This window comes from Hyla sarda, chromosome 2 (genome assembly GCF_029499605.1).
Source record: "Hyla sarda isolate aHylSar1 chromosome 2, aHylSar1.hap1, whole genome shotgun sequence".
Classification (NCBI taxonomy): Eukaryota; Metazoa; Chordata; class Amphibia; order Anura; family Hylidae; genus Hyla; species Hyla sarda.
The window spans coordinates 123,551,533-123,569,912 of NC_079190.1; the positions used below are offsets into that span (position 1 = coordinate 123,551,533).

General features: G+C 42.9%; 1 protein-coding gene across 1 annotated transcript in view; it reads right to left on the reverse strand.

Moving 5' to 3' along the window:
* Window positions 1–18,380, reverse strand: part of DGKH (diacylglycerol kinase eta) — a 283,882-nt gene that overhangs the window by 259,660 nt on the left and 5,842 nt on the right. The window lies entirely within an intron of this gene.

Consider the following 18,380-nt stretch of genomic DNA (forward strand, 5'->3'; position numbering starts at 1 on the left):
TGAACACAGCCTCAGGGGAGATATATTACTGCTATATATCCTGATCCCATAGAGATAATAGATGAAGCTGGGAGGGGTGAGGAGGGGTCTGTAAGCTGGGGGAAGCATTGTGTAATGTTGACAAATATATCCTTTAAATTGTTTTAATAAAATATTTGCCATATATTCAGATCTTGAGCGCTAGTTACATTTGTTATTTCTATTTATTATTTTATAGACACCTGCGGTTGGTGTTTTACTAGTTGCCCGGTCTACGCACTGTTGTTTTAGTATAAGAGAGCCATCCCATTCTAAATTTCCTTTCGGGTCTGTGTGCTAGTAGGAGGGATCTGGTAAGTAATTATGTCAACCTGTAGTCCACAGGAAGTCAGAAACCAGGTATGACATCTTGTCACTCCAGGTATGACATCATTGTGCACAGTAACTGGTGAGCACATGATCAAGTTAAAGGATAGGGGATAAGATGTCAGATCGCCGTGGTCCCGCTGCTGGGGACCCCCGGGATCCCCACTGCGGCACCGCGCTATCATTACAGCACAGAGCGAGTTCGCTCTGTGCGTAATGACGGGCGATACGGGGGACGGAGCAGCGTGACGTCATGGCGCCGCCCCTCGTGACATCACGGCCCGTCCCCTTAATGCAAGTCTATGGGAGGGGGCGTGACGACCGCCACGCCCCCTCCCATAGACTTGTATTGAAAGGGGCAGGCCGTGACATCACGAGGGGCGGAGCCGTGACGTAACGATGCTCCGGCTCCTGTACCGTCCATCATTACATGCAGAGCAAACTCACTCTGTGCTGTAATGATAGCGCGGTGCCGCAGCGGGGATCCCAGGGGTCCCCAGCAGCGGGACCGCGGCGATCTGACATCTTATCCCCTATCCTTTGGATAGGGGATAAGATGTCTAGGGGCAGAATACCCCTTTAAAACGGCCCTTTTAGGGTGTATTCACAAGTACAAAAGCCTGAGCATATATTTGATGCACAGGATCTGAAGTATTCAGTCAATTATTTTACATTGAAATCTGCAGCATAAAATCCTGCGCATCCAAAAAGTGCATAAAATCCTGCGCATCCAAAATGTACAGGATACTGTGCGTTCCATTACTGTCGTTAGAAACAACTTTTTTCCATTTAATACTTCCTTGAAAACTAAGCATTTTCCTAATATACTTCATAAAAAAATGTAACTGCTAAAGATGTGAAAAAATGGTTTAAAAAATGAACACTAATGGTCTCTATCTCTTTTATTTTGCAAACGAACCCCGAAAATCCATTCTTTTTGGTCCATCAAAAAAAAAAGTACCTTTTTCTGTGAGGGGGGGGGAGGGAGGTGTGGTCATCTCCATTCCTTGCCTCAGAGAAAATGCAAGATGCAGATAGCTTGCAGTCTTTACGAAGAGGAGCATTTCCATCCGCACTGACAAGAATATACAAGGTGCTAAACTATTATTTATATGCAAAATGGTTTCTCTTTGGTCAGTTTATGAACTTATTTCTTGTATATTCGCATAATATAGGTTCCACATGTCTGCTTTAAGGTTATAACAAGCATGTACTTTGGTCACAAATCTGTGAAAAATGTAAATGTTTTTATTTTTTGGCACAAATTGCAGATTTTTCTTCTGTAGTTGCACCATATAGGTTATATAGAGCATGCATTTAGGCAGAAAACTTTGAAAATGTATAAATGTTTGTGCAGATCTCATGACAGGGGAGGAGAGGGAGAAGCTAATCATACTCCAGGGGAAATGCCCCCAGCCTCTCCGAGAAATGCAGAAAGACTCACCACAGTAATACATAGATCAAAAGGTATTTTACATATTACCACATGCATATTACTATGCATACAGGTCTTACTAATGACAGTAACACTTTAAGACATATTTACACAATGCTGTTATATCGTATGATATGAGAGTCTCTTCATGTAAGAAAAAAAAATATGGGCATTGTCCCTTTCAACTTAGAACTAAAAGTCTTATTAGAATTAGAACTATAAAAAAAAAATATCTGCACAAGTCTCTGTCCATATCAGTTGCATTGTGCAAATAATGATGTTCTTCAGTAGTAGCAGTCAGGTTCAAGAAAATAGAACAAGAGGAACAAACACCACAGCACTTGCCAAGCTCCACAAATCTCCTTTATTCCTAGTTAGCTGTCACAGGATGAAGAAAAAAAAAAAACACAGACAATAACCGCTTTGCGTGTAATTACACTTTCGTCAAAGATAGGATAATTTAAAAAAAATGAAGAACAGGCACATCACAATTGTAGCAATTAAACAGCAGCAGTATAGAAAGTAATGCAAAAGGTACCAGTCCCAGAATCGATATGGAACTCCAATGACATCCCATTGTAAAGAAACGGCATTCATGGATGCTGTTACTTTACCTTTTGATGTTTTTGCTCTCTTCATGTGACGGCTATCTTGGTCTTCCTGGACTATCTTATGACTGAAATTAATGGGCACACCCAAATAGTCAATTTAATACCCACAGGTTTTACCCACAAGAGCTTCAATATGCCTGAAGGACTGTGTCCAAAATGTGCTGTATGTATTAAATTAATACCCCGATGACAGGGATAAATATACATATTCTGAAACACATAGCAAGTCTGCAATGTGGTTCCTGCTACTGATATTATTTATGATTTTTGGACCCCAGGCAGTTTGGGCTCAGGATACAGACACAGCATGATTATATCATAAGGGCTAAGAGATACGCTTTGCAATAGTTCTTTAAAAGCCTTACAGTTTATATAGATGAATCAGAAGAGTAACATAGGTGCAATTAAAGGGCATCTGTCTCCAGAGGTCTAACCAATGATTGGCAGCTCTAATGGTTTTCTAACTGGATGCTAGAGCTGTCAATTATTGGGAAGGAGCAGGAACGCTCCCATTACAGAGAAACCAGGCAAAGAGCGTGATCGATAACACAGGTATCCAGTAACCTTCCCTAAAAAACCTATTAAGGATGCAGCCTGTGTTGGCTTTAAGGACAGAGCTAATATTTTTTTTTTTTTTTTTTTTTTTTTTTTTTTATCACTGATGTCCGGCATTGACTGATATGACTTATGGCAGCCATCATTCACATACTATAAAGCGATCGCAACATCATATATGATAAACACTTCTGGGGGTACATATACACCCTGATATGTTTAGGATTGGGGCATACAGGTATGTCCTGTGTGGCCTACGGGTTAAAGCATACAAAATACAAAAACCATATTAATTTATAACTACAAATTTTACTGCTTAAAATTGTTTCTGCCACTAAAGACATTTCACACATCACTAGATATAGCTGGGAGAAGTGTGCATCTGTGCGCTTCACTTCCAGGGCCGCCATTCAATCTGACTTACTGCAGGAGACTGTTTCATCTTAAGCCTGTGACCCTGCAATGAGTCGGATTGCTTTAAGCTAGAATGTCTGCAAGCAAAATGCTCTTAAGACAAAAATCTTATTCCTATGCATTTTACCACCCAATAGTATATTACTATTAGTACACGCTCCATAGGCATCTTACATATACATTCTCCAAGATTATAACATACTGTAAAATGTAAATATATAAAACCTTCAATGCCGTACGCTGACACTTGACTACATGCTGTTTGCTTTCTATGGTTTGATATATTTGTGGAGCCACCACCTTCATTTACTGCTGTTTGTATAAGTCAGTCATGCTACAAGGAAATGTATTCATATTGTTAGAAAAAATATGTAACTGAATGTATTGGCATGTAGATGCAAGTTAATATATTTTCTTCTGTCCTCTCATATTTCTCAAGACTAGTGAGGATACAAATACAACTCTCAATTTTCTAAGGTGCTCATATAATTCCATGTATAGTAGTACAGCTTTGTGTAGGTAGAAAGATATTCTTCCCTGGAAGCAATGCTTCTATTTGAGACTATCGCTTTAACATTGTCCTTTCCCGGTTCTATCACATTCATTAACGCATACAGTAATCCTTGCATAAAATCTGGTATGGCATAGTCCACAGCGTACGGTGGGTGGCACATTAAGGACACGTGATCATTCATACAAAGCCTAAGAAGTAGAACACTCAGTGTTATACACATTGGAGTGATTTACTAATGTGATCCCGACCCTTTTTCTCAGGTTTTGCTCCCAAATTGTATCACACATTTTGTGCATCAGATTTGCGATCAAAAACTGCAAAAACCGGACTAAACCTGTTTTATTCAGAAAAAATGGTGTGACCACCTTGAAAAGGAGCATGTCTCCGAGAAAGTGGTATGCTCCCAACAGTTTAAAAAAAAATCCCAACAAATTTAATAATGTTTTCACATCTAAACTACCTGACAGCTAAGGCAGCTTTCACACTATAAAAATACTTCCGTTATAAACGCCCGTCATAAAAATCTTGACAATCGGCCGTTAGAAAATCCTATTATAGTCTATGGGATTTTTCTAATAGCCGTTTTAACCCCTTATTGCCCGTTATTAATAACGGACGTTATTTTGTGATAGGCGATAGTTCTGGGAGAAATCGTGCATGCACTTTTAGATTCAATTCAGAACGATAGCCTGGAAAATAGGGATGATCAGAGCTGTCAGAGACATCCCCTGTGATTGGCCAGACATCACAGGGCAGGGGTGGAAAGTCCCTGGAAGTCCGGGGGAAGATGACGGCGATGGTGCGGGGGCCGTGGATGCGGGGTGGGGACCGGCAGCAGTTACCTGCGATCACGCAGGGACTAGGGACCAGGGGCTGAAAAGACGGCAGGCAAGTGGCGGCAGCAACGTCAGAGGCAACAGTGAAGATCGCTGTAAAGTGATCTTCACTGCTTCTTCTGGGAGTTTCAAAACTACAACTCCCAGCATGCTCAGACAGTCCAGGCATGCTGGGAGTTGTAGTTCTGTAACATCTGGCCCTTCAGATTTTGCAGAACTACAACTGCCAGCATGCCTGGACAGTCTGGGCATGCTTTGAGTTGAAGTTTTGAAAAATCTAGAGTGCTACAGTTTGGAGACCACTACACAGTGGTATCCAAACTGTTCTCCTCCAGTTGTTGCATAACTACAACTCCCAACATGCCTTTCGGCTGTTTGGGCATGCTGGGAGTTGTAGTATTGGAACAACTGGAGGCACACTGGTTGGGAAGCATTGTCTGTTTCCTAACTCAGTGTTTCCCAACCCGTGTGCCTCCTGCGGTTGCAAAACTATAACTCCCAGCATGCACTGACAGACCATGCATGCTGGGAGTTGTAGTTTTGCAACAGCTGGAGGCCCATGGGTTGGGAATCACTGAGTTAGGAAACAGACAGTGGTGCGGAAACACTGCGGTAGTCTGTTACCTAACTCAGTGTTTCCCAATCCCAACCAGTTTGCCTCTAGCTGTTGCATAACTACAACTCCCAGCATGCATGGTCTGTCAGTGTATGCTGGGAGTTGTAGTTCCCCCCCCCCCCCATGTGAATGTACAGGTTACATTCACATGGGCAGGGGTTTACAGTAAGTTTCCCGCTTCAAGTTTGAGATGCGGCAAATTTTCTGCTGCAGCGGAAAACTCACTGTAAACCTCCGCCCGTGTGAATGTACCATAAAAACACTACACTACACTGTACTAACCCTAAATAAAGCGTAAAACACTACATATACACTTCACCTTTACACTGTCGCCCCCCCCCAAACCCCCAAAATAAAAATTAAAAACATCTTGTATATCAGTGTTTCCAATAGAGCCTCCAGCTGTTTCAAAATAATTCCCAGTATTGACTGTCCAGGCATGTTGGTATTTTTGCAACAGCTGGAGGCACCCTGTTTGGAGAAAACTGACGTACAGTATTTTTGGTGGAGGAGGCAAGTGTAATGCTTGCATCCGGGTACACACCTATGAAAATCCCTAATTTAGGCCACAAATGCGCATGGCGCTCTCTCACTTTGGAGCCCAGTTTAGGGCCACACATGGAGTATCTCTGTAATCGGGAGAAATTGTGCTACAATTTTTTTGTGTCTTTTTCTCCTTTTACACCTTATGAAAAGGTAAAGTTGGGGTTTACAATGGCATGTTAGTGTTAATAAATGTTAATGTTAGCACTAACATGCTGGTGTTGCCCCATAATTTTCATTTTCATAAGAAGTAAATGGGAAAAAAGACCCCCAAAATTTGTAACACAATTTCTCCCAAGTACAGAAATACCCCATATGTGGATGTAAAATGCTCTGCGGGCACACAACAAGGCTCAGGAGTGAGAGCGCACTATGTACATTTGAGGCCTAAACTGGTGATTTGCACAGGGGTGGCTGATTTTACAGCGGTTCTGACATAAATGCAAACAAATAGATACCCAAATGTGACCCCATTTTGGAAACTACACCCCTCACAGAACGTAACAAGGGGTGCAGTGAGCATTTACACCACACAGGTGACTGACAGATTTTTGGGACAGTGGTCCATGAAAATGAAAATTTAATTTTCCATTTGCACAGCCCACAGTTCCAAAGATCTGTCAAACACCAGTGGGGTCTAAATGCTCACTGCACCCCTTGTTACGTTCCGTGAGGGGTATAGTTTCCGAAATGGGGTCACATGTGGGGGGGTCCACTGTTCTGGCACCATGGGGGCTTTGTAAACGCACATGGCCCCAGACTTCTATTCTAACCAAATACTCTCTCCAAAATTCCATTGTCGCTCCTTCCCTTCTGAGCATTGTAGTGCGCCCACAGAGCACTTTACATCCACATATTAGATATTTCCTTACTCGAGAGAAATGGGGTTACAAATTTTGGGGGGCTTTTTCTCCTTTTACCCCTTGTAAAAATAAAAATATGGGTCTCCAAGAACATGTTAGAAGATTTTGAATTATCACCTCCACTTTGCTGCTATTCCTGTGAAACACCTAAAGGGTTAACAAACTTACTGAATGTCATTTTGAATACGTTGAGGGTTGCAGTTTTCATAATGGGGTCCATTATGGGGTATTTCTAACATAAAGACCCTCAAATCCACTTAAAAACTGAACTCGTCCCTGAAAAATTCTGATTTTGAAATTTACTTGAAAAATTTGAAAATTGCTGCTATACTTTGGAGCCCTCTGATGTCTTCAAAAGGTAAAAACATGTCAACTTTATGACGCAAACATAAAGAAGACATATTGTATATGTGAATCAATTGATGCAAGAATGGACTAATATTTAAACACTAACATAAAGTAGAATATGTCACGAAAAAACAATCTCGGCATCAAATTCAAAAGCATCCCAGAGTTATTAATGCTTAAAGTGACAGTGGTCAGAATTGCAAAAAATGCTCTGGTCCTTAGGGTCAAAATGGGCTCAGTCCCCAAGGGGTTAAGAATTCCAGACAGAAATACAACTTCCTCTGTAGTATACAGCAGCTGGTAAGTACTGGAAGGATTAAGATTTTTAAATAGAAGTAATTTACAAATCTGTTTAACTTTCTGGCACCAGTTGATTTGAAAAATAAAATAAAATAGTTTTCCACCGGAGTACCCCTTTAACCCCTTAAGGACTCAGCCCATTTTGGCCTTAAGGACTCAGTCAATTTAATTTTCACGTTTTCATTTTTTCCTCCTCGCCTTCTAAAAATCATAACTCTTATATTTTCATCCACAGACTAGTATGAGGGCTTGTTTTTTGCGCGACCAGTTGTCCTTTGTAATGACATCACTCATTATATCATAAAATGTATGGCGCAACCAAAAAACACTATTTTTGTGGGGAAATGAAAACGAAAAACGCAATTTTGCGAATTTTGGAAGGTTTCGTTTTCACGCCGTACAATTTATGGTAAAAATGACGTGTGTTCTTTATTCTGAGGGTCAATACGATTAAAATGATACCCATTATTACATACTTTTATATTATTGTTGCGCTTAAAAAAAAATCACAAACTTTTTAACCAAATCAGTACGTTTATAATCCCTTTATTTTGCTGACCTATAACTTTTTTATTTTTCCGTATAAGCGGCGGTATGGGGGCTCATTTTTTGCGCCATGATCTGTACTTTTTTTTGATACCACATTTGCATATAAAAAACGTAATACATTTTTAATAATTTTTTTTAAATAAAATGTATTAAAAAAGTAGGAATTTTTGACTTTTTTTTTTTCCGTTCACGCCGTTAACCATACGGGATCATTAACATTTTATTTTAATAGTTCGGACATTTACGCACACGCGGCGATACCAAATATGTCTATAAAAAATTTTTTACGCTTTTTGGGGGTAAAATAGGAAAAAACGGACGTTTTACTTTTTTATTGGGGGAAGGGATTTTTCACTTTTTTTTTACATTTTTTTTTTACACTTGAATAGTCCCCATAGGGGACTATTCATAGCAATACCATGATTGCTAATACTGATCTGTTCTATGTATAGGACATAGAACAGATCAGTGTTTTCGGTCATCTTCTGCTCTGGTCTGCTCGATCACAGACCAGAGCAGGAGACGCCGGGAGCCGCACGGAGGAAGGAGAGGGGACCTCCGTGCGGCGTTATGAATGATCGGATCCCCGCAGCAGCGATGCGGGCGATACGATTATTCATTCAAATCGCGCACTGCCGCAGATGCCGGGATCTGTATTGATCCCGGCACCTGAGGGGTTAATGGCGGACGCCCGCGAGATCGCGGGCGCCGGCCATTGCCGGCGGGTCCCTGGCTGCGATCAGCAGCCGGGATCAGCCGCGCATGACACGGGCATCGCTCCGATGCCCGCGGTTATGCTTAGGACGTAAATGTACGTCCTGGTGCGTTAAGTACCACCGCACCAGGACGTACATTTACGTCCTGCGTCCTTAAGGGGTTAAAGATTTTATCAGCTCTCCTGACGTTCATTTTAGTTAAGACGTACCTATCAGACCCCCCAAAAAATAAATCCTGTTATCTGTTGCTCAGTAATTCATCCTGATCATGTACATGTAATTTTTATGTGTCTACAACCTATATTTCTCTCAGAATTACCTTTATTTACTTGCCATCATTGCTTAGTGAGGTTTCTGTCCATGCAGAGGCATGGGAAATGTCCCTCTCTTCTACTTATTGTGATGACTCCTCCCCCTACTCTGACTCACAGAGGGCCGGTTTGAGGTGCAGAACTGCATCCTATGCATTCGCCCCTCCCCTCGGCTGTCCGGAGATTTCCAAACACACAGCGAGGGGAGGGGAAGGCAGCTCTGCACCTCCCTCAGGCCCATACACAGTTCCCTCCTTGCACCTCCCTCAGGAGGAGAGGAGGGATGTAGATTTTCACAAACCCGCCCCTGAACATAGATTTTCACAACCCTGCTCGCACAACACTGCACCTGGACGTCCAGGAGAAGGGCTGTGACAATATACATCCAGGAGCAGGGCTGTGAAGATATACGTCCAGGAGCGGGCCTGTGAAAATATAAGTCCAGGGGCAGGGCTGTGAAAATATACGTCCCTCCTCTCCTCCTGAGGGAGGTACGAGGAGGGAATTGTATACGGGGCTAAGGGAGGTGCAGAGCTGCGTCCTGCCCAGCTTTGCCTTCCCCTCCCCTCGGTGTATGTTCGTAACTGAGGGGAAGGGCGAACACAGAACTGCATTGGACGCAGTTCTGCACCTCACACTGGGAGCAAACACAGCAGCTCTGGACCCTGCCTGCAGTCCCGTCAATCACTCACGGTGTAGATGATGTGGTGATGAACACTGGACACTACATATTGTTTTTGCATGCTTTATAACATATCAAAAGTTATTATATCTGACAGTGCCCATTTAATACCTACATAGTGAAATGAACTTAAAGGGGTATTCCAGGATTTTTTTTTATTTGACTATGCTACAGGGGCTGTAAAGTTAGTGTAGTTCATAATATAGGGTCTGTACCTGTGTGTGACTTTTTTTTTTTCACAATTCTTCTGTGATTTTCACTGTGATTTTTCCCAGGTTGCAATGCGGCCGAGACCTGACTCACTAGTCAGCTGATGACAGGGAGCCTGTCTGCTTCAATGGGTGGAGGGATCGCTTGGTGGGAGAGGGATCAATCTACAACTAATCCAACAGCTGTAGGCACCCTGATTGAAAACTACAGGTCTTTTGAATGGATGCAGCTCATTTATATTTCAATGGGTGGGGTGGCTGATGTGTGTGAGGGAGGAAAATGGAAATGTTGGATTTGTAGTAAAAAAAAAAAAAAGAAAAGTCAAACAGGAAATACCAGTTCACAAAAAGCTATTCACAGTGTTATGGTAATCTCACAACATAGCCATTTAGCCCCAAGACAAGCGTAGATCCTTCCTAAGCATGTCCATTACTGCCTGCCAGGTACATACTAAAATCCCCTTATGGTGGATAACCCCTTTAAGCCTGCATTCTACTGTTCCCAGTTATCCCTCCTAAAAAAATCTTGAGTAAATTGACAGCTAGGCTCTACCAAGTGGGGCTCTCTATACAGCATCCAAACAGTGCTAACAGAACCAGACTGTGTATTGGCACACCGCTCTGACAAGGGGAAAAGTAGATCCCAGTTATGAATTCATAAGATTCAAAGATTGTTATTTTCTGAAGATTTAAAATATTTACTAAAAGTAAATTATCAGAAGGGTTGACGGGTTATCTTCGATCTGAACTGGGCTTTGTCGTTATAGCCGCCCTCTAATCCTGCCAAATACTGAGATCACATGACGATTATATCAGTCCTGAGACCCTCTTGTGATTTCACTGTGACCCAGTCAGTAAGATGTGCGCTTAGGTTTGGTATTGTATACATGTTATGAGAAAATTAAAGCTTAGCTGTATCTAACATGTTCTCAGCAGTTAGGGAACTTCTACCCTATCAGAAGTACAAAAAGAAATGTTCTAGTAGCCAAGGGACAAGGCTCATCACAACGTATAACAAGTCAATGTGTTGCTGTGAAGAGCAGAGAGCTTATTATGTCACGACTGTATGCTGCCTGGAAGCGGAGGAGCACGGAACTGTTTCTCAGCCTCAGCTCTTCAGAAATGAAGCTGAACTGTCAACCTCCATGGTTAAACTGAAGATGATTTTTGGTAAAAGCATGTTCACACAAGCTGAAAATTCTGCCTCTATATCCACATCAGGAATCCAAGATATACTTTCAGATTTGGATGCAAACTGACATTTTGCTTTTGTTTTAGATGTGGAATTGCATTATACATTAGGGCTAATCCACATCCGGGCTACCCAGTGCAATTTCTGTGTTAAATAGATGCAGAATTTACATGGAGACATAAGTAACATGTCACTTATTTTTTTCCTGCATGTGTAATTTTAAATCCACCTCAAAGAAACCAGCACTATATAGACTATGCAAATTCCTATTTAAACTAATGGGATGCCAATAATGCACTTTTTTAGAATTAGTGCTGATTTCAATGCAGAGTAGACACCATGAAATCGGCACCGATTTAGCCAGTGTGAACATACCCTATACCAGTAGTCTCTAAACTGTGGACCTCAAGCTATTGCAAAACTACTTCCAGCTTGCCCAGGCAGCCATTGTAGTTTTGCAACATCTAGGAGGTACACACTTTAGAGATCACTGCCCAAAACCAAAATATGTGAAAAATTGGTAGCAACAGTTCTATAATATAATGCTTTTATTTTACTGCTTAAGTAACCAGATTGTAACATACAGGGATGCACAGGACTTATCTCCGATAATAACATGTAGCCATTAACTACCCATTTTGATCCATTACAGCATCCATTAGTATCTGCTGACCTCTATCTGTATAGGCAATCCTCATTAATCTATTCTCTCCCATCTGTGTTGTTTACTTCCAGGATTTATCAAATTTAACACAATTTTGCAGACATTTCTGTGACGGTCTATTCATATAGATGGGGCCTGCAGAAACCACCGCATTCAAAGACATCAAATTTATTTTCAGACAGAAAAAAAAAACTATGCAAAAATGTGCCACACGTGAACATACCCTTAGGGTACATTCACACGGACTGATTACCTGGAGATTTTGCTACCATTGACTTCAATTGGTCCAAAGGAAAATCTGCAAATCTGCCTCTATTGCGGATTTTCTGCTGACACATTGAGGTCAATGGTAGCAAATTCTGCAGATAATCCGCCCGTGTAAACTACCCTGAAGAAGGTTCTAGGGTGGCAATTTCACCACATAGGGGATTGGATCTCTGCAAAAAAAAAAAAAAATGTACGGGTTGTTTTCTTAAAAAAGGTTTTCTCACAATAAATATTTAGTCACCTATTCCAGTGCTCCAGATGTTCACAAATGGAACCAAGGATTTGAAAATAGTGGCATGAATTTATTGCCATATAGCCATTTGCAACTAGCCCCTGTTGCCCCTATCTGTAACTTTAAGAAAAATAAGCAGACACACTGTAGAATTGACACATCTGCAGGAACCCACCTTTCAGGCAGGCATGGAGTTAAGCTCCTGGATCACTGCATCAACTACAGCACTAATCGTCACCAAAAAGTAACAGCACCAACAGGGGAAGCTCTATGATGAGGGTATGCAGTATGCACACATATATATGAAGACAATAGCTGCAGCGCATGGCAGAGCATACCAGAAAAATCATGTGTCCTACACAGTGTAGTCCACACAGCTTTAGGGTGTATTCACACGTACAGTATTCTGCACATATATGATGCTACAGATTTTATGCTGTGTTTAGTCATTAGTTTACATTTAAATCCTCAGAATAAATTCTGCAGCATCAAATATGTGCAGGATACTCTATATGTGAATAGACCCTTAAAGTATACCTGTTGTTTGCAACAACTTTTTATATAATGTAGATAATACCATTATATGTATATTTGTAATATACATTGGTTAAAAAATTTGTATATTCAGTGATGCCATTGCCTGTGTGTCTCTATGAGGAGACCAAATACAAGAAGTGAGGGTGGACTAGCAGGGCTCTCTGCAGGCTCTATCAGCCTGTTGTGTGAGCCAGTGGCGTTTCATAGAGCCTCAGTGTACAGAGCCCTGCTTGCCCCCACTGCACAGAGCCCTGCTTGCCCCCACTGCACAGAGCCCTGCTTGCCCCCCCACTGCACAGAGCCCTGCTTGCCCCCCCACTGCACAGAGCCCTGCTTGCCCCCCCACTGCACAGAGCCCTGCTTGCCCCCCCACTGCACAGAGCCCTGCTTGCCCCCCCACTGCACAGAGCCCTGCTTGCCCCCCCACTGCACAGAGCCCTGCTTGCCCCCCCCCACTGCACAGAGCCCTGCTTGCCCCCCCCCACTGCACAGAGCCCTGCTTGCCCCCACTGCACAGAGCCCTGCTTGTCCTCACTGCACAGAGCCCTGCTTGTCCACCCACGCTTCCTGTATTTTGTCTCTCCACAGAGACACACAGGTAATAGCTGAGGGGACCAAAATATAAATATTTTTTACTTATGTATATTACAAATATGCATATAATGTTCTTATCTACATTGTATGAAAAGTTTTTGAAAATGACAGGTGCACTTTAAAGAAATCTGTCATCACCCTCATGCTGCCTGAACCATGAGTCATTCGGGCTGGCCTTGATTGATGGATCTCTCCCTATACCCAAAAAGGAAAAGATCTATAATTAAAGACTGGTGGGATGGGGAGAAGCTGCCGGGGACCTCCCGGATGACTCGTGGTTCAGGCAACAAGAAGCTGGTTCCCTTTAGTCAGCAGCTCACATCTGGAGACAGATGAAACCTTGCTGAGCCAGACAAGAGCAGCGAAAACATTTAAGTTGTGCTCTACAATTAAACCACAGATGTGCAGCCATGTATGATAAACTGCTCATTACATATCGTGTCTATATACACCAATGAACCATGACAATAAAACCAGAACATATAAGTGACATTGACTCTGGTTACATATTATTACAATGGCATCAGTCAAGGGTAGGATATATATTAGGCAAGAGGTGATGAGTCGGTTCCTGAAGTTGATTTGCTGAAAGAAGGTCTAAAATAGACAAGAAACAAACCAGTGAGTGTAATGGGAACCCAATGCTCACTGATGCTTCCAGTCTGATCCTAAATAAGAGCTACTGTAGCAAACATAGCTGAAAAATAAATGCTGGCTATGATAAAAAGGTGTAAAATCAAAGGGTGAAAGGCAGCTTGCTATAGATGGAGCTACGTCATAGCAGAATGAGCATGCTGTCTTACAATGGGCACGTAAGCATCAGAACTGGAGGAATAGAAGAAGGAGGCTGGATGTGATGAATTACATTTGCTTTTACATTAAGTGCATGGCTAGATATGCCTTAATCTCTTACCTGGGGGAATAAATAGTATCAGGCGGCACTATGGAAAGAACAGAGTATCATACTGCCAGCTGAAGCAGTTCGACACTCTGTACAATAAATAGATATAACGTCGTCTTTTGGGCTTGTCTTCAGTGAGCACGGCACAGCAGGAAGACACAGCACACAGTCACACACTTTTCAAGGATGGTTCTTGCAATTGGTGGGGGATCTCAGCACACAGACCCCCACCGATTTCATTTTTTGACAAGTCCAAAGTTACTCAAAATGACAGATACAAGGGATGGTTTGCAGAACATGAGTTGAAATTGTTGACTTGGCCTCTAACTTTTCATGATCCGATCAAGCATCTGTGAGATGTGCAAGAAAATATGACTGGTCTATGGGGGGGCAGTCTACAATTCACAGAAAGGAAAGGATCTGCAGGTAATGCTTTGGTGCAAAATACCACAGGAGGTCAATATCTGAGCTGTTTTGGCAACACAAGGGGACATACAGAATATTAGGTTTTAATGTTACGGCTGATTGACGTATAATGCACTTGTTATATAGCAGTGGTCTTCAACCGGCGGACCTCCAGCCGTTGGCTGTCCAGGCATGCTGGGAATTGTAGTTTTGCAACATCTGGAGGTCCGCAGGCTGGAGACCACTGTTATATAGTATGTATGATTGGAATTCTGTGTCTGGTTAAAGCATCCGCCTATCCAGCGCTTCCATGTGATTGGCTGCTGAAGTTGCATACTGTATACAGTACCTTATTGCTGCTGGCATGTTAACAGAGACTGGCAGGGAACCAAAGGAGCAATAAAGGACAGGGGATCTATCATGAAACATGCTTTTTAGTATATTTTTCTGCTGGCAGTTTTGATAAGCCCAATGCCCACAGCAAGTGTGTTTAACTATGTCATTAATTATAGATGTATTTAAATTTGGTGACTAAAATATTGATTGTCTTCCTAAGTTTCCCAGTTCAGAAGCCAAATCGACCTAAGCGATTTTTTTTTTATTGTCTGGCGCTCATCAGCACGTAACAGGTTGTAAATGTGACATTCACTACCCTTCGCTATCCTATGGGAATACAGACTGTCCCTTCTGGCCTACTTCATTTTCAGATCACTTCCTCTGTTAATGGGAAGAACAGTTTATTAATATATTTTATGTAAAAGAGACAAATCATGCACGTAACAATTATAACTAGAGACTTTCTATTACAATATAATGCAAAAAAAGGACTTTTAGTGTCATATCATTCCAGTTATTAAAATATTCTCTACCCCCTATGTAGATTTTACAATCAGTAAGGGGAAGCCGGTTGGAGAGGCAATTTTTATGCATTAACCTCGATTGTGGCACATAATATTAGGAAATGACATGGTATACATCCTTCAGACATGAGTAACCCCACAGTGCAAACTGGAGTCTGTCATGTAGGTTATGCTGTCCTCGCTCAGAGAACATAACATAGGGACAAACTGTTTTCAATGGTGTGTCCTTTACACCTTAAAGGAAAACTGTCAGCATGCTCCCCCCGCACTAACCAGTGGTACTGGCTGATGCGGGGGGGGGGGGGGGGGGGGACGCTGATCAGTTTGATGCTTATTGTGCCCGGATCCGCCCAGCTGTTCGGCCGTAGTCTTCTATTTTCAGTATATATGCTAATTAGGTGCTAACTTGCACCGGCCGGGCTAACTGGCACTCTGACGTCAGCGTTTTTGGCCGCAGCGCCGCCCAGCTTATCAATATCAATCTTGATAAGCTGGGCGGCACTGCGGCCAAAAACGCTGACATCAGAGTGGCAGTTACCCCGGCCGGTGCAAGTTAGCACCTAATGAGAATATACCGAATATAGAAGATTACGGCCGAATGGGGGAGCGGATCCGGGCACGGTAAGCATCAAACTGATCAGCGTCCCCTGCACTACCAGCCAGTACTGCTGGTTAGTGCGGGGGGAGCAAGCTGACAGTTTTCCTTTAATGTAAGTACAGTTAGGAAAACTTCCAGATAGCATTAAGTGCATGACCAGAGAAGAGTCAATGCTACCACAGCCTATGGTAACACATTTCTCCCTATGCACAATGATAGGGAGAAATCTGTCAGGTGGGCAGGATCAGTGTCAGAACCTACTCTTTCCTGGACCCTCTTTATGTAGGGCCTTCTTATAGGTAGTTTTCCCCCTATATGTAGCTTGCCCCCTACTGTTAAGACTTCCCCCATTGGTAGTTTGCCCCCTGCTCCCCCCCCCCGGTAGTAAGCTTGGCCCCTAGGCCCCCCATAGGTAGTTTGCTTATTTATGGTATCCACTGAACTGTCTGCAGCCACAATTTCTGTAACAAAGTAGCTCCGCCCCCTTTCTCCCATGTTCACGTGCTGGCTGGACAGTTTCCCCGTTTATAAGATGATGTCCTATGGAAGAGCATGTGACAATACACATCTATGTTAGTCTATGCTCAAGCAAGGAAAGAAGGGGTAGTTGAGGAGGCAGAGTGAAGTGTATGGTGACATGCTCAAAGTCATCTCATGGACGGGGAAGCTGTCCAGCCAGCATACGGGAACAGGCGAATGGGTGGAGATAGATTTTTACAAAGATTGGGTCCACAGACCGAAAACATTGAGTAAATTCCGGTTGAAAAAAAGCTGATCTAGACACCAGGATGAAATTCTCAGTCGCCATGGCGACCTTACGCCTGGGATTTGTGGAGCCCTGTCATAACTTACATAATAGGTTTCCTTTAAGTACTGGAGGATAACAGCCGAGAGTTTCTAAACATCTATAATCTTCAAGAACATCCAAAGCTGCTTTTATACAGTGGTCCATAAGAAATATGATAAAGTAGTTACGCTCCATCATGGTCTGTTATGATACTGATGTAAGTGATGACAATTCTAATTAAAAAAATAAAAAAACATAACAAATCTAATGAAAACAGATTAATGCAGATGTGAACAGAGGTTAAGATCTATTATATCTATGTACCTGTCTATTACTATGTTAGTAAAGGAGTACTCTGGGATGCAAAAATTGTCATTCAGACTGGCGGCAGTAAAAAAAAAAAATACCTGCCGTTGCTCCCCCGGTAACCCGTTCCACCTGCGCCGCGATCCTTTTCCTGGTTGCCAGTGAGCCATACCGCACTCAGCAAATTACCAGCCGCAGCGAAGTCCTGCCTCGGCTGGTGCCATGGCCAAAAACATCACACTGCCGCTCAGCCTATTGCCAGCCGAGGCAGGACTTCGCTGCTGCCGGTGATCGGTGAGCCATACTGCACTCCTGCCAACCACCAGCAACCAGGAAGAGGATCACGGCGGAGGCTGGATCGGGTTACCGGAGGAGCGACGGCAGGTATGTATCTCTCCATTTTTTTACTGCCACCAGTCTGAATGACAATTTTTGCATTCCGGAGTACTCCTTTAACATGGTTGGAATTATAAATCACGTAAAGCACCTAATAACTCCATCATCCCTTCCTCAATCCCCAGAATTATGTGACTACTGACCAAGTGATAACAGATTGCTGTGTCCTCACCATTATACCTGACTAAGGCTGGGTCCACACTACGTTTTGTCCCATACGGGAGCGCATACGGCAGGAGGGAGCTAAAACCTCGCGCTCCCGTATGTGACCGTATGCGCTCCCGTATGCCATTCACTTCAATGAGCCGACCGGAGTGAAACGTTCGGTCCGGTCGGCTCATTTTTGCGCCGTATGCGCTTTTACAACCGGACCTAAAACCGTGGTCAACCACGGTTTTAGGTCCGGTTGTAAAAGCGCATACGGCGCAAAAATGAGCCGACCGGAGCGAACGTTTCACTCCGGTCGGCTCATTGAAGTGAATGGCATACGGGAGCGCATACGGTCACATACGGGAGCGCGAGGTTTTAGCTCCCTCCTGCCGTATGCGCTCCCGTACGGGACAAAACGTAGTGTGGACCCAGCCTAAACCTAATACTCACAATCCCCAGTGCTTAGACAGTATGCGTGTTCTGTGAATCCCATCATATGTGACCCTAACAACTCTCAGATTAGAGGCAACAGATAAAGGCTTGGATAGCAGATGCAAAAAATTTGATAAAAAGGTCATCAAAATAAACCAATGTGAAGTTAAAATATTAGTTTTCTGCATTCCTTCACTCCTTGGATCTCTATA